Source organism: Taeniopygia guttata, chromosome Z, assembly GCF_048771995.1.
Source record: "Taeniopygia guttata chromosome Z, bTaeGut7.mat, whole genome shotgun sequence".
Taxonomy (NCBI): Eukaryota; Metazoa; Chordata; class Aves; order Passeriformes; family Estrildidae; genus Taeniopygia; species Taeniopygia guttata.
Window position 1 is genome coordinate 18254582 of NC_133063.1, and position 18687 is coordinate 18273268.

General features: G+C 37.4%; 1 protein-coding gene across 4 annotated transcripts in view; it reads left to right on the plus strand.

Moving 5' to 3' along the window:
* The window catches only part of MCTP1 (multiple C2 and transmembrane domain containing 1), a 214592-nt gene that overhangs the window by 36572 nt on the left and 159333 nt on the right, over nt 1-18687 (plus strand). The gene's annotated exons all lie outside the window — the stretch shown is intronic.

Genomic DNA, 18687 nt, shown 5'->3' on the forward strand with positions numbered 1-18687 from the left:
GAAAGAGACAATGCAGATGTTGCGTGAACAGACAAACAATTAGTTATTGGTAGAAAGGTAGAAATAAAATAGGTTCTAAGAGTTAATTGGACAAAATAGTTTTAAAAGACCTTAAATCTGTATGTCTTCTGACTTTTGGTGCCTTTCTCTTTGTGTGCTAAGTCTAGTATGTAGACAGCATACTGAACTGTTGATAAGAGAAAAAATAAACAGCAACCTGAAGCCTGAAAAAACCAAAAGTACCATTCGTCTTTTAATTCTGGCACAGAACTTTTAAGGGAATCTCTCTATCGGGAGATCCATGGAGGGGTTGTCACACAGGCCACATGACTTCATGCTCAGTATATAACCTGGAGGAAGAAGAAGGAAGTGGAGGACATTCAGAGTGATGGTGTCTGTCTTCCCAAGTCACTGTTAGGCATGACGGAGTCCTGCTTTCCTGAACATGGGGAACAACAGCCAGTCCTTGGGAAGTGGTGAATGGACTCCTTGTTCTGCTGTGCCTGTGTGTTGTTATTGCTTTATCTGTTAAAAGGCAGAATTAATGTTCTTGCAGGACTTCTAGTATAGACTCTTATTGGTAAGGTTTTCCATGGGCCTTTTTGGACTTGGTATGTAGCCAGTTTTCCATTAAGAAAACCTGAATAACAGGAATTATGGGATATATTAAGTCATATGAGTATATGCTGACACTATTTCTTAAGCTGGGAATATACTTAAGCTTTAAATAATATTAGAGTACTCTAGGTGTCTTGCCCAATAGCTCAAGGCCTAGCCTTTGCTGCACCATCTCAGATCAGAACATTGACTCTGAAGCTGGTCCTGAGATGAGTGGAGGGTGGGTAAAGCAAAGTAACAACTGTGAAATCTGGTGATCCTTCCTCACGATTTTTCATAGAGACTTAAAATAACTTCATTAAATGCAGTGTGGGTAGAATGAGAATCATAGTTGATTTAGCAGTTGCTTCATGAGAAGGTTTTCTCCTGTTAATAAATTTGAAGAGTATTCTCAACATAGGGTGCATATGAGTTAGCATTTTCTATCCAGTATGAGAAACCCACATTTTTTTTTCTCAGATATTTTAATTATTACATCTTAGATAGGTATATAGCAAAATTATGGAGAATAATAATGGAATTTATGGAAAACCATTGGAGACAGAGATATTTGTTTTGTTTGTTTTGTGGAACATCTTTAATGTAAGACACTGCTTGGTTATTTGCTACCCTGTCTACTCTGAAATAATGAACTGATTTAAAAACAAGTTCTATTTAAGTTACCTTTTTTATCTTTATTTGAAATTGCTTGCAGACTTTTATACAGAAGGAAAAAATATTCAAAGAAATTATTAAAATAAGGACCATTCCCTTATAATTTCTTTCTTCTTTTTATCTGCAGGTTGGGTTCAATAATAACTTGCAAAATAATGCACTTTTTTCACTTTCATTCAATAAATTTCACTAAAACTCAAGAAAGTGTTTCTGTCAATAGAAGCAATGCAGGAGAAGAATATGAAATAATGAAGCAGTTGCAGAAAAGTGTTCAGACTGTTACTCATCTTCAATCTTGGCTGCAGCTAGAAAATTGGCTAGAAGACATTTGGCCAAGATCTGAGATAATTAACTATTTACAGTGAAGATGAGAATCCAGAAGGTTATAGAGGCTTAGAAGGTGATACAGAGCTGAGAGTTTACAGATGTGAGTGATTTAATATGAGCAACTACTGAGATACTGAATTAATGTTGACAGGGAAACAAAGCAAGGCACATAAATGCAGTCTCCCCATTGTGTGGAGTTCTATAATTTGAAGATAAAAATGGAATATGCTGGGGTGTAGCTTCCTGCTGTTAGGCGAGATATAATGGAAGAAAATTACCAATCTAATGCAGTGATAGAGCTGTTGATTTGTTGGGTATCAAGGTCAATATATAGTATAGTATAGTATGGTGTTACTTAATGAGTATAGTAGCGGGTAAGTGTGGGTATATGTATATATGCACTAAAAAATTTCTATGCAGAAGTTAAATTTACACTTCAGTTTTTCTCAGATTTTTAAGATTACTGTAATAATTTTTTGACGTTCAGGTTTATGGTTTTATTTGCATGTTCTTGTTCTAGTAAAGTGATCTCCAAAATCTTCATGTGAGCTTATATACTTTTGACATTTACATTTTTCATTCTTAACTTTAACTGCAGATGAAGAAAAGACCCTTGAATAGCAACTTAAAACATTAAACCATTCTGCATCCTTTTTTTAAATCATTGTATTTGAGTATTGTTTGACTGACAAAAAAATGCTAATGATTTAAGCGACATGGCAATAGCATTTCAGTGATTCACATCACTTTTTATAGATACAATTTTAATTAGGCATGCGATTTCTGAGGCCTATTAGAAGGAAGACGTCCTCCGATGGATCTTTTTTCTTTATTTTTCATTTCAGATGTTTGTTTTCAGATAAGTTATTATCCATTTCCTAATACATAGGGGAAAAAAGGTAAGACTTTTAAAGGAGGGAATAGAAATAAGCATTAAGAATGTGAAAGGTAAAAAAGCTTAGAATATTTTCCAAATTATGTGGTACATTTTATTGTTAGTATTGAAAGTATCATTAAAGCTTAGCAAGTTGTAATATATGACATATCTTCTTCCCAGACATCTGACATTATTTTTGGACAGTACTCTAAAATATATGACTTCTCAGTGATAGCTTTGTAATTACTTTTATTTCCTAAGAGGAGATTACGGTCATGTAATAAATTAAGATTTCACTAATCTATAATAGCAATGAGGGACGTTTCCTTCTAACTGCTGAGATGGCTGCTGTTTCTTAGCACTCTGCAGAATGAAATCCACTCTGCAGAATGAAATCTAGGCTACGGTCTGTCATTCCATACAAGATTTAGTCAAGTAGACTATTTTTCTCCACACATAGACTGAGGCATCTGGTTATGTAACTTTCTGCAGAGCTGGGCATTCATTTAAAGGAGATGCAAAATATCTGCCATGGACTGATTCCCCATAGCTTCAATATTCTAGGAAGTTGATGTTTATTTATTTAGCTGCTTTCATCCATACAAAATGAAATTGTGGATTAATTCAGTGTCCTTTATTTTTCCACTGTGTGTACTTTCCATCTGTAAGTGTTAAACTTCTGTTACTGTAAATCTAAGGGACAGTGATTGTCCAAGTGGTCTTTTTCCCTTTCTTAAAAATGTTGGAATTTTCTAAAATCCAAATGAAATTACTTCACGGGGGGGATTGTGACACATACTAATATCAAGGCACAAAGCTGGCATGGTTTAAAATGTACATAATAGTAGGAAGCAAGAAAAATATATCAGCTTTTCTGGAAATGTGTTACACTACATGGAACTGTGTGAGTGCACATAAGTATGCATTTATTTGAAATAAGAAATTTTAACAACATATTACTGTTAAAACAAAAGTGCCAAAATAGTAGTAGTATGAGTAATTCTTGCAAAGAACTACTCTATGCTTTCATTTTTCCCTGCATGGTACTATTTCAATATTTATATCTGAAGAAGAAGTTGAAATTCAATCCTTGGCTGGTAGATCTCATAGGCTCCAGCCTACTTTTTTTAAGTGAGTCTTCATGTTGTGAGTTTCAAGATCAAACTAAAATGTTTCCCTTAACAGTTCCTATTGATCATTAATTGTAATCCAAATGAAAGAACACAAAAGTAGTTTATTGAGTAATATTTGGGAAACCAATGGATGTCTTCCCTGTTAGCACTGTAATTTAAGAGTCCTGTTTCTCGTAATAGCCTCCTGCAAATTTTCTGGATTTTGGCAGTACCTTTCTTGCCATTCCTCTTCTGTACTATAAGTAGCCTTGATACAGACAATTCAGATTGGTTCTGTGAGGCTTGTTCGCCTTTGAGAACTATTTTGGTCAGGACATGATGCAAACCTATTTATTGGTTGACTGGCAATAGATATATTTCCAGTGTACTTAAACTGTACTTATGAATTATATTATATATACAGTCTTTCTCTGCATAGTCACTTAGGTTGTAGAAGTCACTTTAAGGAAAATTACAGAAAGTAAGGAATAAATTACTGCAATTTGTATTAAGATTTTTAATGGATAGTGCAAACTCTTGATTTGCTACTATGAAAAAGCACCAATTTCTGGATGTCCAGAAAACGTTCAGAGTAAAAAAAGAAAAAAAAAAATCAAACCACAAACCCAAAAAATCAAGCCCAAAAAGTAGTACAAATGTTTGTAGAGTGGTATTCCATTCTACATTTATACTGTAATTTTGTAAGTTCTGTAAAATTTGCATATGCATTTTGCAAATACAAAAAAAAACCAAACAAACAAAAAACCCAAAACTTTTTTGCCAAGCTGAGTGATAATGGATGCTATTAATTACCTCTTTCCTCTTTTTTCTTCTTTATCCCAGTTTTATGCTATAAAATGTAGGCCTTGTGAGTGATAGACTGAAAGGCTTGAGGTGGAGCAGCAATTAGTGAAAGCATAAAAGAAGCAAATGTAGACCTATGCCAAACAGTCCACTTCATTTTACCCTAATGAAAGGCTGGAATGGTTCATTAAGATTGCTTATTGTTGTTGTCATCTGTCCATCTCTATCCCATCACCACAACTTTGAAATAAACTCAGCTTTCCCATCTAAGAAAACTCCAATGTTATTTGGAATATAAACAAAATATCTCCTCCTTAATTTTTCCTTTTAGTCTCACTAATGGCTGTATCTATATCTCTAGAATTGTGTATTCTTTGGAAAGCGTTTAGACAACTGTTGCTTCTGTTTTACAAGGTATATTGACTGCAAGGTGCATAAATATATAGGTTTTGACTGCCAGGACTGTTACCATGTGCTTTTCCATGTGTATTTCAACAGCTATTGGTAGTACTAAGACAGGTGATCTTTGCATGGCTGGCCAGTATAAGCTTTAGGTAAAACAAGAATTTAAGTTTCTTGAATTTTTCTCATGTTTTTAATTCATACATTGGGAATAACTCTCCAAAGAAATGACTTTTTCTGTGAATAGAAAGAGAAAGGGGAAAATAATTTTAATTTTTAAGTAATAAAAAAATTCTAGGAAATAAAATGTGCCCCTTTTATGTCTTTAAGAGTAGAGAAATGTTAGTACTGCTATGGGTTTAGTCAAATTAACATTAGTGGAGCATTAGTAACTGACTGTTACTGTGAGTTGGTATATAAAATATATATAAAATATTTGTAGTTCCAGTATATGTTCTGTATAAGATTTTTATACCAAAAGAATCAAATAAAATCACAATTTAAGAAGCACATTCCAATTTTTTTACAATAAAAATTGTACAATAAAATATGTCCACAGCATGCATTAGTGAACTTGGCTAAAGAAGGCACAATTTTTTGAAGTGTTTCTGGCACCTTATGGTTTCTAGTTTTGCATTCTTTGGGGAAAAAAACCCTGCTATTCTCTCACATTTCTTAGCAGTGTCAGTTTTCATGTGGGGGCAAATGATTTCTGTGAGAAAGCTAAATGAAATTAGGAGGTAACTGATTTAGTCACATTGTTGAATTCACAGTCTTGGTCCCGCTGCATTATTCTATGAAGGTCTATTGCATGAAGACAGGCACATTTATGTAAGAGAGCTTTTAGGAAGGGCATGAAGTGATAGAACAAGGGGTTTAAAGTGACAAAGTTTAGATTAGATACAGTGAACAAGTTCTAGATTGTGAGGGTGGTGAGGCACTGGAACAGGCTGCCTGGAGAAGCTATGGTTGCTCCATCCCTCTGAGTAACTGGATGTAGTGAGAGTGTCTTTATATATAGAAGAACTCTATCTATCTATCTGTCTGTCTCTCTATCTGTATCTTCCCTATAATATTCTCCCTCTTAATTTCTTGTGCCATTTTAAATCAAATAAATCTCATTTTGTACAAAGCGGGCTAAAGGTTGCGGGGGGGAAAGTAGTGCAAGCAAGAAGGCATGATGCTGTTACTTAATGGCGGAGTGGCATGCCTTTCAGAAAGAAGCCTTGACTTCCAATCTCCTCTCCCAGAACAGAAATTTAAAGTAAGCTTCAGGAAATAGCTAAAAAGAGAGAGAAGGGGCCAGGCCATGGGCAATTGCTTGCCCTCCCGTGCACAGCTTCTGCAGAAGGAGCTGGCGCTGGTTGTCCTCTTGACTGGTCTTTGTGGGAGGATCTGTGGGGTAGAGCTGTGGGACTGGAGCTCCTTGTGCAGACCCTGTGGATGAGCCAAGGTATCTCTCTTTGTTGGTGATGGTGTTATGAAAGGCAGTTCCTGTCATTGCAGCCACATGCTGTACTTTTCAAATGATTCTGTGAGAACCAAAGGCTCAGTGAGTTCTGACACTGTCAGGTGTGTTGGGTAGGGGTGTAGCTGGGTTTGGGTTGCAGAGGCAGGACAAGTCTTCAGGGCAAGTGAGAAGGTCTGTGCTTTTATCTTTACTTCAGAAGAGGAGCAGTAGTAGGAACTGAGAGGAGGTACCCTCCAGGGTAGGTGGCAGATCTGGAGGATTTGGAGGGCCCCTCATCAAGCTGCAATGCACTTTAGTGTGCAAGGTCTAAATTCAGCCTTTGTGTCAAAGTAAATTCCTATGTGTTTTAGGTAACTTAAATCTTATTTTGTCTTGTACTAACTGATAATTGCAGCAAGAATTCTGCTGTGTTTAATCTATTTCTAAAGCAAAATCTTTTATTTGCAAGTGCAAATTTAAGCTTGTGATGTGACCACAAAACAAACTACCAGTGCTGGTGCTTTGATATATTCTAAATCTTTTTTGCTAAATTAGTTGACTAATTAAAGCATGAAGAGAGATGAAGGCTAGGGTAGAAAGTTTTCTTTCTAAATAAAACCTAAGATCTTGTAAAGAAAAATGCAAATACTTTAAAAGACTTATTAAAATTTTAAATCTACAGTTTAAAATACTTACTAAAAATTATTACTGGTGCAATAAGCTTTGGACCCATTTAAGCAAAAAGCTGTCTTCTTTCAGAGATTTTTCTTTCTTTGTTAATGAAAATTGTGTGCCTTCCTACCTAAAAGAACAAAGTTAATATGTGCTCCTGAAATGCAGCGCATTAAAATTACCCTTTTCCAAGGTGCTTTATATCATCAGAGGAGATGAAGAGGATTTGCAATCTCCTCTTCCTGGAAAGTATGTGCTGTTCCAGTAAATGAAAGCATGCTGCGCTTTGCAATTACTGTGCTTTGAAAAACACTTAAGCAACTATCTGATATAGCTGATATTTGCTGAAGTCTGCCATCAATATTTGTATTTATAAAGATGTCCTAAATCCAGCACATACTTGTGAAGAAGCCTGGGGAAAGCTTATTCATAACAGTATTTTCATTAATAGAAAAAGGAAAAGGAGCTCCCCTTCAGGTTTCCAGACTGGGAAATGGCTATAGTAGCAAATCAAAGCTTTGCTTAATCTGCTCAGTTATTGGAACCTCTTAGGTCCAGTCTTTCTCCAGAAATCCAAATAAATTCTGCAGTCTGACTATTTTAAAGAAATTGTTATGGAAATTGATACCCTACCACTTTCCTCTACTCACACACCCCCACACCAAAATAACTCCCCCAAAAAACCCTCCTAACAACAAACACACAAACCCCCTTACACCGAAACAAAACCACAAACAAATAAACAAAAAACCACAGACAATCATAGAGAAATTTTAAAAAATAAATAGTATGCAAGCTACTAAAATGAGAAAATGCCCACTCCCTTCTTCAGGAATAAGACTTTGTATAGAAAATAGATTTTAATTGTGGATTAGTTTTATGTTTTTGCACATACATTGTTGCCATTGTGCCTAAAACTTGAATGTGATAGATGAAAGATTATCAAATCTGAATCTGGTGCTTTTAAAAACAATAAAATTGTTTTTTAAACAATTAACACACATAGATTTCAAAAATCACTTAACCACTTAAAGACTTGTTGCCTTTATAAGGGGCAACGTGCGACATGGTTCAGGTGAGGCAGCACGGCAGCCTGGTCTCACCCAGGCCGCTCGGGCTAATCAACACATGCAGATACCAATGTGGCAGACGGTCGAAAAGCCTTTATTATCTTATCTCGTGGGTTTAAATAGTCTTGGGGGTCTTTGCTACGTCAGAGGGGGGTTGGGGGGTCTCAGGGGTTAGTCGGGAGTGGAAATTTACCGGGGCAGGTGTGGCTACATGCTTCTGGGGCTTCAGGGGTTAATAGCTAACTGTGGGGAAGGGAGAAGGGGAGGGGTCTATCTTTCCGTCACATCCCGTGATCTTCCGCTTCGCCTGTCCCTTACCTACCACAAGACTCCTGAGAATGTTTACATCAGTTCCAGAAGTACCTGCCTGATACCATAAAAACCAGTCCTGTGTGGCACATTTTTGCAATCTGTAAACACAGGTGACTGTAGCAAGACATTTACTAATTAGTATTAACCTGTTTGTTAATATTAGCATGTCATTGTTAATATCTTCCTCACAAGAAACTTAACATCCTGCAGCTCTGCATGCAGAAGAGCTGAATGTCAGAGAGGTGTCCTTAGAATTTACACACCACGCTGTGTCTGAAGTGGGCATCTCTTGTACTTCCTTCAAAAGAAATAAATTACCACATCCAAAGGAATATCCTCACTTGTCTCTTTCTTTACCTCTATGCAATACAATGCTTTATATAATGGCCTTCCATGGTCAAAATTGCACTCAAAATGACACGGAATGTTGCACTTTAATACCAAGATGAAGACCTACTATCAGATTGATTTATGAATTTTGTATTACTTCAAATAATTTTGTTTTGTTTGTTTAATGGCTGTGTCCCTGCTTTCATCCTCTTTATTGTGGTTATGAAAGATGAGTCATGAAGTTTAACTGAAATGTTTTCATGGTGATCATGTCCTTAATCTGTTGAAGAAGATAGCTTTAGAATAAGAGTCAAAGTTTAACTCTCTTTATAAAGTCAAGGGGCATGAAGGTACACCTTAGGTGAATGAGATATTTCTGCTATCTGAAGTGTTTGTTAAAACAACTTTGTTTCCAGAACTGATTAAACTTTATAAACTGTGTCTGTGGTGACCATGATGTGTTCTACAAGATGATATACACAATTCTATAAACCTACTAAAACTCCTCTACTTTTAGTTGCTTTAGTATTAATTCCAGCTATTTTAGTTTAGCATAGACTTCCCTTTTTTCAGTATGGCATTTTTTCTAGAAGTGTCAGCTGTTTTTTCACTCTCTGGGCCTTCTTACTTCTCTCTTAATTTACGATTCTTTTATAGGCAAATATCTGTCATAAAACTTTTAGTTGGCATCTGAAATGTACTCTCAGCCATAATATTGGTAATAGTATTTTTAAATAGTGGAAAAGAGACCTGCACAAACGCAGAAACTGCATGTTGTGCCTGTGAAGATAGTAAATGATGCCTTTTTGGTGGTTAAAATAAGAGTTGTGAGCCAGTATCTGTTCTCAGGAATCTGCTTATACCAAATTTGTGTATTCAGCAAGTACATTGCATCAACACTGCAAATGTAAACCAAGATAGTTCTGTTCTTCACAGAACATTTTGTTAAAGTCCACTTGCTCTTAGCAAGATGACACCCATTAAGAAAACTTCCCACTCTGACCATTCACAAGAATCTCTGGCAGTCACACTCCCCGTGCTGGAGATTTCAGCTGCTGAGACTGAGGCCCTTCACAGCAAACTGCTCCAGTGAGCTGATGGGGGGCTTGGCTCCCCACATACACTCCACTCACATGCAGTCACAGCAGGTTTCCTTGTTGGTTTGACCCCAGGTTTCCCATAGGAGATGCTCATATCTCTAGTTCTATAAGGCCATTTATTGACAGTAACATAGAATTGGGTGGAGTTGTCACCTCTTGGAGGAGTGTGAACAAAGGAATCTCCGGGCTTTTATGCATTCACAGTCCGAGTGACTGTGAGTTTGTGGCTCCTGCTGTGTCTCTGTGTCCATTCGCCTGGCCACCAGTGTTTGGGCCCTTTGTTATGCAGAGGGTTGGCTGTTCATTGCTTCTTGTCTCTCTGGACTTCCATCCAGAGCTCAACCTGCATCTCTGTGTGTAGCTTGAGATTGCAGCTTACAAACTGGGCTACCTACATCAGATGTATTCCTTAACAGTAGCTCCCTTAGTACCTATGTATGTAACTGTGAGTGGATAGTCTCTCATGTACATACTTGTTTCAAAATGCTTAATTGTTTTCCAAATCAGGTAAAATGTAACACTTCGTACAAAATTCTCTTTTGCGATATCTTTAATGGATTCCTAGTTAACAAAGTCTTTGACTGTTAGGAAGAAGAAATTGACAGAAGTGCAAGTGTACATATATTTTACACAGGTTTGTATCCTCTGATTTTCTGTGCTGACTTGAACCCCGTCTTCATGCATCAGGTACTGGGACTTGCAGCATGGTTACAAAGTATTTATTGATACATTTCAAAATTGTGAGTTTTAAAAATGAGAATCAATGGAGTTCAAGATTGTGTTTATAGAACTAGAATTTCTAGTAAGACAAAATCTAATTTGGGGCCATATAATAAAATAAATAAATTCTATACAGAGTTGGTATTAGGGTTTATTCTTTACCAAAGTACCATTTCCATAAACATTTCAACAGTTCTTTACTGTGTTATCTCTAGGTATTTTACTCAGCTGAGCTAAGAGATATATGTTGTAGGTGACAGGAACAGAGATTTCAAATAAAGTATATGCTTCTTATTAAGGAAAGGGTAATTTCTTAATCTGTGTTTGTGTTTGTTGCATGTTAGCTGTGGTTTCCACTTGTGTTACTAACTGACTTTTTAAAGCCTTCAGGGCAAAATCCTGTAACTTGTACCACCAGAGGAAAACCTATGGGTCTGACTGTCAAATCCACCTGCAAAAAGTTAGCTCTTCAATACGGGAAGAAAGCGGTAATTTCCATACGATGGCTGAAGTAAATATAAAGAGCTGTAGTAGCATGTCTGTCAAGCTGCTATCAAAGTAGACTTCTTATGCCAAGAATTTTTATTACATGAGAGATATTAGAGTAGGGAGAAGAAGTATACAGAAGAGACCTACCCAAAGGAAATTACAAGAAAAACAGCAAGTATGTTGTATGTACTCTAAGCCAGAGGACAGGAAGAAAAATGTCCAAGGAAATGGGATGTGAATTCTGCCAGAAATGTTGCCAGATCCTTCAGATGATGAGGTTGCCGTATCCCATTTGTGTAAAGATGTGAAATGGGGTATTAACCAAGTTTGCATGAAGACTGAGGGTCCCAAGAATGTCTTCATGGGGAATGTAAAGAAATGCAAGTATTGCACTGAATTAACTCCTCCCATTTACATGTCACTGTAGAGTTCTAGAGATCATCAAAGAGTAATGTAAAAAAATTACATGTTTAGGCCTAAGGGGCTTTTGTATGTGTGTTTGTTATGGTTTGATACTGGCACAATGCTAGTGCCCCCCATGAAAATGCAATTTTTCAACTGAATGCTGTGGAATGTAATCGAGAGCAGAGCAAAGCAGGCTTAAGCTTAATAACAAGAAAAAAAACTTTATTAAATTACTACTACTATGCTACTATAAAAGGGTGGAGGGGGAAGAAGAAAGAAAACACATAATTTAAAATGAAAACTTTTCAAAGCATTCCTCCTCTCACTACTCAATTCCAACAAACTACAGTGAGAGATAATTTGGACTTTAATCAGGTTTCTACCCTCTAGATAATCAACACCTAGTCTATCTGCAGGGAGAGAGGAGTCTCTCTTGTGCCACAGACCCCCTAAGAAACACAGTTGCTACATTTTGTGCTTCCATGTCACTACATGGCACTGCCCGGAGAAAAAGTTTGCTAGTGGTGACCTTTTCTTTTCTATGCACGGTGCTCTCACCACCAATGTATGGATGGACAGACTGCTTTTTAGGATTTTTCCTTTTAAGGATGCCCTGCTAAGAGGGAAAAAAACAATAGTTCAGTTTTTCATTTTTGGGACTAACAGTCCTCCCCATTTTCCCCTGGGGCCAAGGATCTACGAACAGAGATCTTCTTCTCTTCTTCCTCTCTGAAGACAGGGGGCACCACTACAAACTTCCTTAACTTTTCTCTGTTCGCTCCACTTCTGTCTTTTTTTAGCTGAAGCATGGTCTCTTTGGTTCACTAGCATCCTCTTAAAATACAGTTTCTCTTTGGAGGAGAAGATCAGTTCAGTTTGTGGCTACCAAGAAAAAGTCCAGCTAAACAGCTACTCCATCATCTCCTCCTACTTAGAATTTCTCTTTCTAACATCTTAGGTCTCAGGCTGTCTCTATTCTCTTTTTTAAACTAAGGAGGAGAAAAATTTTACAAAGCTTTTATTTCTCAGGAAGGGTTAAAAGTCCCGACTCCCAGAGATGGCTCGCTGCCCAGGCTCCAGCTCCCACAGGCGGCTGGGCACCTTGCGGCCCCCCCCGCTCTTCTCCTTCCCCGTGGCGAACTGCTGATAAAACCACCGCTGTCTCTTTTTCTCTCTTGGGAGAGAGAGACTCTGGGGGGAACAGAGACATCCTAGATTTTGTCCACCCTTCTATCTGCAGGGGGCCAACTCGGGTTCCAGTCCCTCCACCCTTGGGCCTACCTCCGAAGGCCACATGGCTTCTCCCCTCCCCCACCCAGCTCATCGCCGGGCAGGGGAGAGTCCTGCACTGACCGCTGACCGGAACCCAAAGAGAGCGAGTTCCCCTGGGAATTCTGCTTTTAACCCCTCTGTGTTCTCAGAGGCGTGTCTACCTTCAATTGGTCAATGTCTAAATTGACTTTTCCCTTCCGGAAAAATTTTTTTTCCGTGTCAAACTACGACACTCCACCCTTCGCCTCTGAGAACACAGATTGCAAAAAATTATTACTAAAATTACATTTAACACACTTCTACATAAAACAGCAACTTACACTAAAACCTCTACCCCAATTCACTTTACTACTCAACACATGCTTTGCTCTTAATCTTTTTTGATTCCATCTCACAGCTTTCATTTTATCAACATCTTATCTTTTGATTTGCCCGCATTCTCCACCAAAAATGTTATGGTTTGACACTGGCACAATGCTAGTACCCCCCATGAAAATGCAATCTTTCAACTGAATGCTGTGAAATGTGATCGAGAGCAGAGCAAAGCAGGCCCAAGCTTAATAACAAGAAAAAAAACTTTATTAAACTACTACTACTATGCTACTATAAAAGGGGGGGGGGGGGGGGAAGAAGAAAGAAAACACACAATTCAAAATGAAAACCTTTCAAAGCATTCCTCCTCCCACTACTCAATTCCAACAAACTACAGTGAGAGATAATTTGGACTTTAATCAGGTTTCTACCCTCCAGATAATCAACACCCAGTCCATCTGCAGGGAGAGAGGAGTCTCTCTTGTGCCACAGACCCCCTAAGAAACACAGCTGCTACATCTTGTGCTTCCATGTCACTACATGGCACTGCCCGGAGAAAAAGTTTGCTAGTGGTGACCCTCTCTTTTCTATGCACGGTGCTCTCACCACCAATGTATGGATGGACAGACTGCTTTTTAGGATTTTTCCTTTTAAGGATGCCCTGCCAAGAGGGAAAAAAACAACAGTTCAGTTTTTCACTTTTGGGACCAACAGTCCTCCCCATTTTCCCCTGGGGCCGAGGATCCAAGAACAGAGATCTTCTTCTCTTCTTCCTCTCTGAAGACAGGGGGCACCACTACAAACTTCCTTAACTTTTCTCTGTTCGCTCCACTTCTGTCTTTTCTTAGCTGAAGCATGGTCTCTTTGGCCTACCAGCATCCTTCTAAAATACAGTCTCTCTTTGGAGGAGAAGATCAGTTCAGTTTGTGGCTACCAAGAAAAAGTCCAGCCAAACAGCTACTCCATCATCTCCTCCTACTTAGAATTTCTCTTTCTAACATCTTAGGTCCCAGGCTGTCTCTCTTCCTCTCTTTTTCAAACTAAGGAGGAGAAAAATTTTACAAAGCTTTTATTTCTCAGGAAGGGTTAAAAGTCCCGACTCCCAGAGATGGCTCGCTGCCCAGGCTCCAGCTCCCACAGGCGGCTGGGCACCTTGCGGCCCCCCCCCCGCTCTTCTCCTTCCCCGTGGCGAACTGCTGATAAAACCACCGCTGTCTCTTTTTCTCTCTTGGGAGAGAGAGACTCTGGGGGGAACGGAGACATCCTAGATTTTGTCCACCCTTCCATCTGCAGGGGGCCAGCCCGGTTCCAGCCCCTCCACCCTTGGGCCTACCTCCGAAGGCCACATGGCTTCTCCCCTCCCCCACCCAGCTCATCGCCAGGCATGGGAGAGTCCTGCACTGACCGCTGACCGGAACCCAAAGAGAGCGAGTTCCCCTGGGAATTCTGCTTTTAACCCCTCTGTGTTCTCAGAGGCGTGTCTACCTTCAATTGGTCAATGTCTAAATTGACTTTTCCCTTCCGGAAAAATTTTTTTTCCGTGTCAAACTACGACAGTGTTAGCATGAGTTGTTAATCTATGCCGAGTTCTAAGCTCCTGATTTTGGAACCAGGGTGTTCATGGCTGGCTAGGGGTTTTTGCATGGTATTGCACTAACTGTAGGCATACTGAGCAGATTGCCTGGTTTATACAGCAAGGTAGCACTGCAGCTAAAAATCACTGAAAGATCTATTTGGTTGTCTCATAGACATGAACAGAACTGATTTTATAATGAAGCTCTAGAATGAGTTTAAATGTATGTAATGCAGGAGGCGCTGGAAGAATAATTCCAGGAGTTGAGAATGATTACTGTATCATCTTCCAGTATGCATGAGCAATGAAAATAAATTCCTAATTGAGGGTAAGTAAATGTAATCTTAAAAAGATAAGAAATAAATACCACTCCATTAACTTTTATCACTGCCCTGTTTAGACAAAAAATTTGAAATGTATCGAAATGCATTTTGTATTTGCATAATTCAGCAGTGCTTTAAAGTAACAGGTGCTCTTTTCATCATTAAAAAGATGCTTTCATTTTAAATAACCTGGGAAATAGTGAGTCTTTTTAGAGTGCAGCTGCTTGCAATGTGAATTTTGGTGTAAAATACATACATATTTTGGAGTTTGAGACAAAATTAATTTTGTCTTCAGGAGGAATGTGCTGTTGTGTTACCCCCCTTGTCTCCTTTGTAAACTGCTTACACATTAAGTTACATGAAGCTGTGAAAACATTATGTCTGGTGGAAATGATAGGAACTACATTTCCATCTGAATAAAAGCAGAAATTTGCTGTGGAGACAGCATTTTCTATAGGTTCTGTTTATCTGCTCCCTTTCTGCAAGCAGTGGAGACATACAATTACTGTTAGCTTCACTTTTTCATAGTGTGGTACATGTCATATATGATTCCAGGATAACTCTCCAGAGTTTAGTACATCTATACTGGTCACAGGAAAAATTGTATAGAGTTAGAAATAGGACAGGGTAATTTAAGTTTATTAAGTTTTGAAATTGTTCCTCCAGTACTGAGTTTCCATAAATGCTATTTTTCTAGATTAAAAAACAAAACAAAAAAAAATTACATGTAAGTTGACATTTCAAGTTGACAAAACTTACTAATTTACGAAATATTATGTTTCAAGTTCACAAAATGTATTAATGTATGAAATACTACATACCAATTCTCCTCAAAAGTTTAAAGCACTGTCTTTAAATTAATGGTGGAGTCTTAAACACAATACAGTCTAAACCACATAATAAACAGGCCAGTATCAAAACCAGTCATCTTTATTGAACAACCAAGGTCAATGAAGACCTTTCTTTTGCATTAAAACTATTTATAAGAGAATTAAGTGTGCTGTCATTAGGCAGAGAAAAACCAGAGGCATCGATCACAGTATAGGGAAATTTGCTTTAGTAAGTTAGCTCACCTCAATTATTTCAAAGATGTGTCATACTTGTGGTGCCGTTATTTCTAGTTAACTGTTGTTACTAATGCTTTTTCTTGCCAGTCTGTCTCTTGGCAGTGAAATGAACGAAGGAAGGAGGACTGGCCTGATGGTATTTTCTACCTGTAGCCTGAAAAAATGCTCTGCTGCACACAGAGCAGCCCTGGTGCTGCTAAATTTGCCTGTGATGAGAAGAGTAGTTCACCAGCAGTGATAGTCTCTGCATTCTGTGAAATTAAAAAAAAAAATGCTATACCATTAAAAAGAATTCTTGAGTTAAAAGAAATACAGCACATATATTTTTAATATATAATGTACTATGCTTCTGTCTTCCTAAACATTGCAGTGTTAAAATTTCTTTGTTTTCATCAACTAAAACTTATTTTGCCCTTATGATAGCAATGCTAACAAGACCTAGCTCATTAATTCCATGTTAATTTAGAACATTAAATCACAAAGTAATGTTACAAAACTCTTGTAGCTGGTATTTTTCTTGTGAATGATGCAGCAAACTGTGGGAAACTGGATGCTACTCATGAGGTTAGTTTCCTGAAGAAAAATAACACCACTGCTGTGTAAGTGGAACAACTGAAATAAATTGTTCCAATCTTTCAGGTGAATATGCAATGCTTTACTCAAATGAATAGATTGAGGTGTATTTAACAACAGTTTGTTATTTCTTGGTATAAGTAATGAACTTCTTCGGGTGATTGTTTCAAAAGCGAAGTAATCTACCTGAAATGTACACATGGATTCTGCAGAAAGGGTTTTTATTTTGCAACCTTTAGCAGAAAATGCACATTTAAAACACACTTTCTCAGTGTCACATGTTCATTATGTGCTATTTCTCATAGCGAAGTGGTGCGAGATAATAACTTCCAAATAACTGATCCCTTATCCATAGTAGGAAGGTTTCAAAATAACCAAATTTACAAAACTTTTTTTAGTGTGACAATACATCATCATTTGTCTTTAAAAACTAAGGAGACAGGCACATTATGAAAATTAAAGACAAGGAAATCAAAATGTTATAGATGCATATTATATCATTGGCTTTTCACAAATATTAAAATTAATACGTGTTATTTTGGAAATTTGTGCTGTATTTATGCTCTTTTATTTATGCTGAAATTTATGCTCTTTTAAGTAGTGGTAGTACAGTTGTTAAGCTATAGCATAATATTAAAATAGAAACTTTGTGATGTAAGATACTTTTGTAATTAACTCAAAAAATTGACAAGATAACCAAGAATTTCTTCACATACTGAATACCAAAAATTTCAAGAGAAGAATTACAACCTATCAGGACTGTTATCAGGACTGTTCGGACTTCTTCCAGATATCTAGGAGTCAAGAAATTGATTTACAAGATGAAGGAGGGGGCAGAAACTAAGCAGAAGACATCCTTTGTTTGAAAAGAATGTTTGCATCATGTATGAGATCTATGAATATGCTAGAGGCTATTGCTTTTAAGGGGTAATCCTTTGTTAGCAAGGTATGCTTTTGTGGCTTAGTGCCCAAGAGCATCCAGACGTCTGTAATTCTTTGCTTTTTATTGTCCTAACTCTGATTGTCCAAATTCTTATTGCTCTAATTTTTACTACTATTTTTATAATTATTTTATTACTATTAAACTTTTAAAATTTTAAAACAAATAATTGGCATTTTTCACAAGAAGACTCACTGTTGTGGACAGTGTCAACATTGTGAGTATGCTGTCTTGTGGAGTTCTTGGACACATCTTTAGCCAAGAATCCATCAGCATCATTCTGGATGCTATTTCCCAGTACATACTCGTTTTCTTTGCCCCTTTGCTATCATGGAAGAGAAGAAATTATATTTGTGCAGAGCTGTTGCTACCAGCTGGAGGTGAGCAGTATTGTTGAGCAGTTGCCAGCTCAGAAGGCTGACTCAGATTTGCAGATATCCTTGTGAGACACAAAGCACTAGGGAGGTTCATCTTAGAGGCAGTTTAGTGTTGTTTTACTGATAGTGATACTATTGCTGTATTTAAAATTAATTCAAAATCATTCAAATGCCACGTTCTGATATACTTCCTAAAACATAAAAGAGAACTTTATCATATAATTTAAATAAAAAGTAATTCTGGAAAACCCAAGTTATTTAAAATGTGTTTATATGTATTTATATAATTAGGATTATTAGTATGGGAAATTGAGGCAGGAATACATTAGTATTGTTTTCATAGTGAAAACATGGGTGATTTAAGTTTAAATACAATGATTGGAGACTTTTTTTTCAAGCAAACTATGTATATGGCATTTATGTTGATTTCAGATATTTATCCTATCTTGAAATGGAGACAGCTAATTGTTCACAGATCATCTTTGATTTGGATGTGACACCTCTCTCTGGTTCCTAATTGAATTATCTTTCATCTGCTATGTTTGACAACACTTGCTGTGTGATTCTGCACTCTTCAGGCAAGCGAGAGAATTTTTTTTGGGTGATAGTGCAAGTTTTTCTAGAGGTGACAGAAATGCTAGCTGCCAGAAATTACAATAGTGCTACATCTGTATGAGACTTAGTCTTTGGGAAAAACAGAAAAAAGGAAATGTGGGTATGATTTCAATGCTTAACAATTCAATAATTTTAGAAATTTAGAGTCTGATTTTGGTGGGAAAGAAATATGTCATTTTTGTATTTTCAGTGTTATTTTCATCTCCTTAGACCCTGCATCTATTTCCTCTTTTACTTTGTGCACACATCATGTATTTGTGAGTGCAAGTGCATGTATACATGCAAAAATGTAC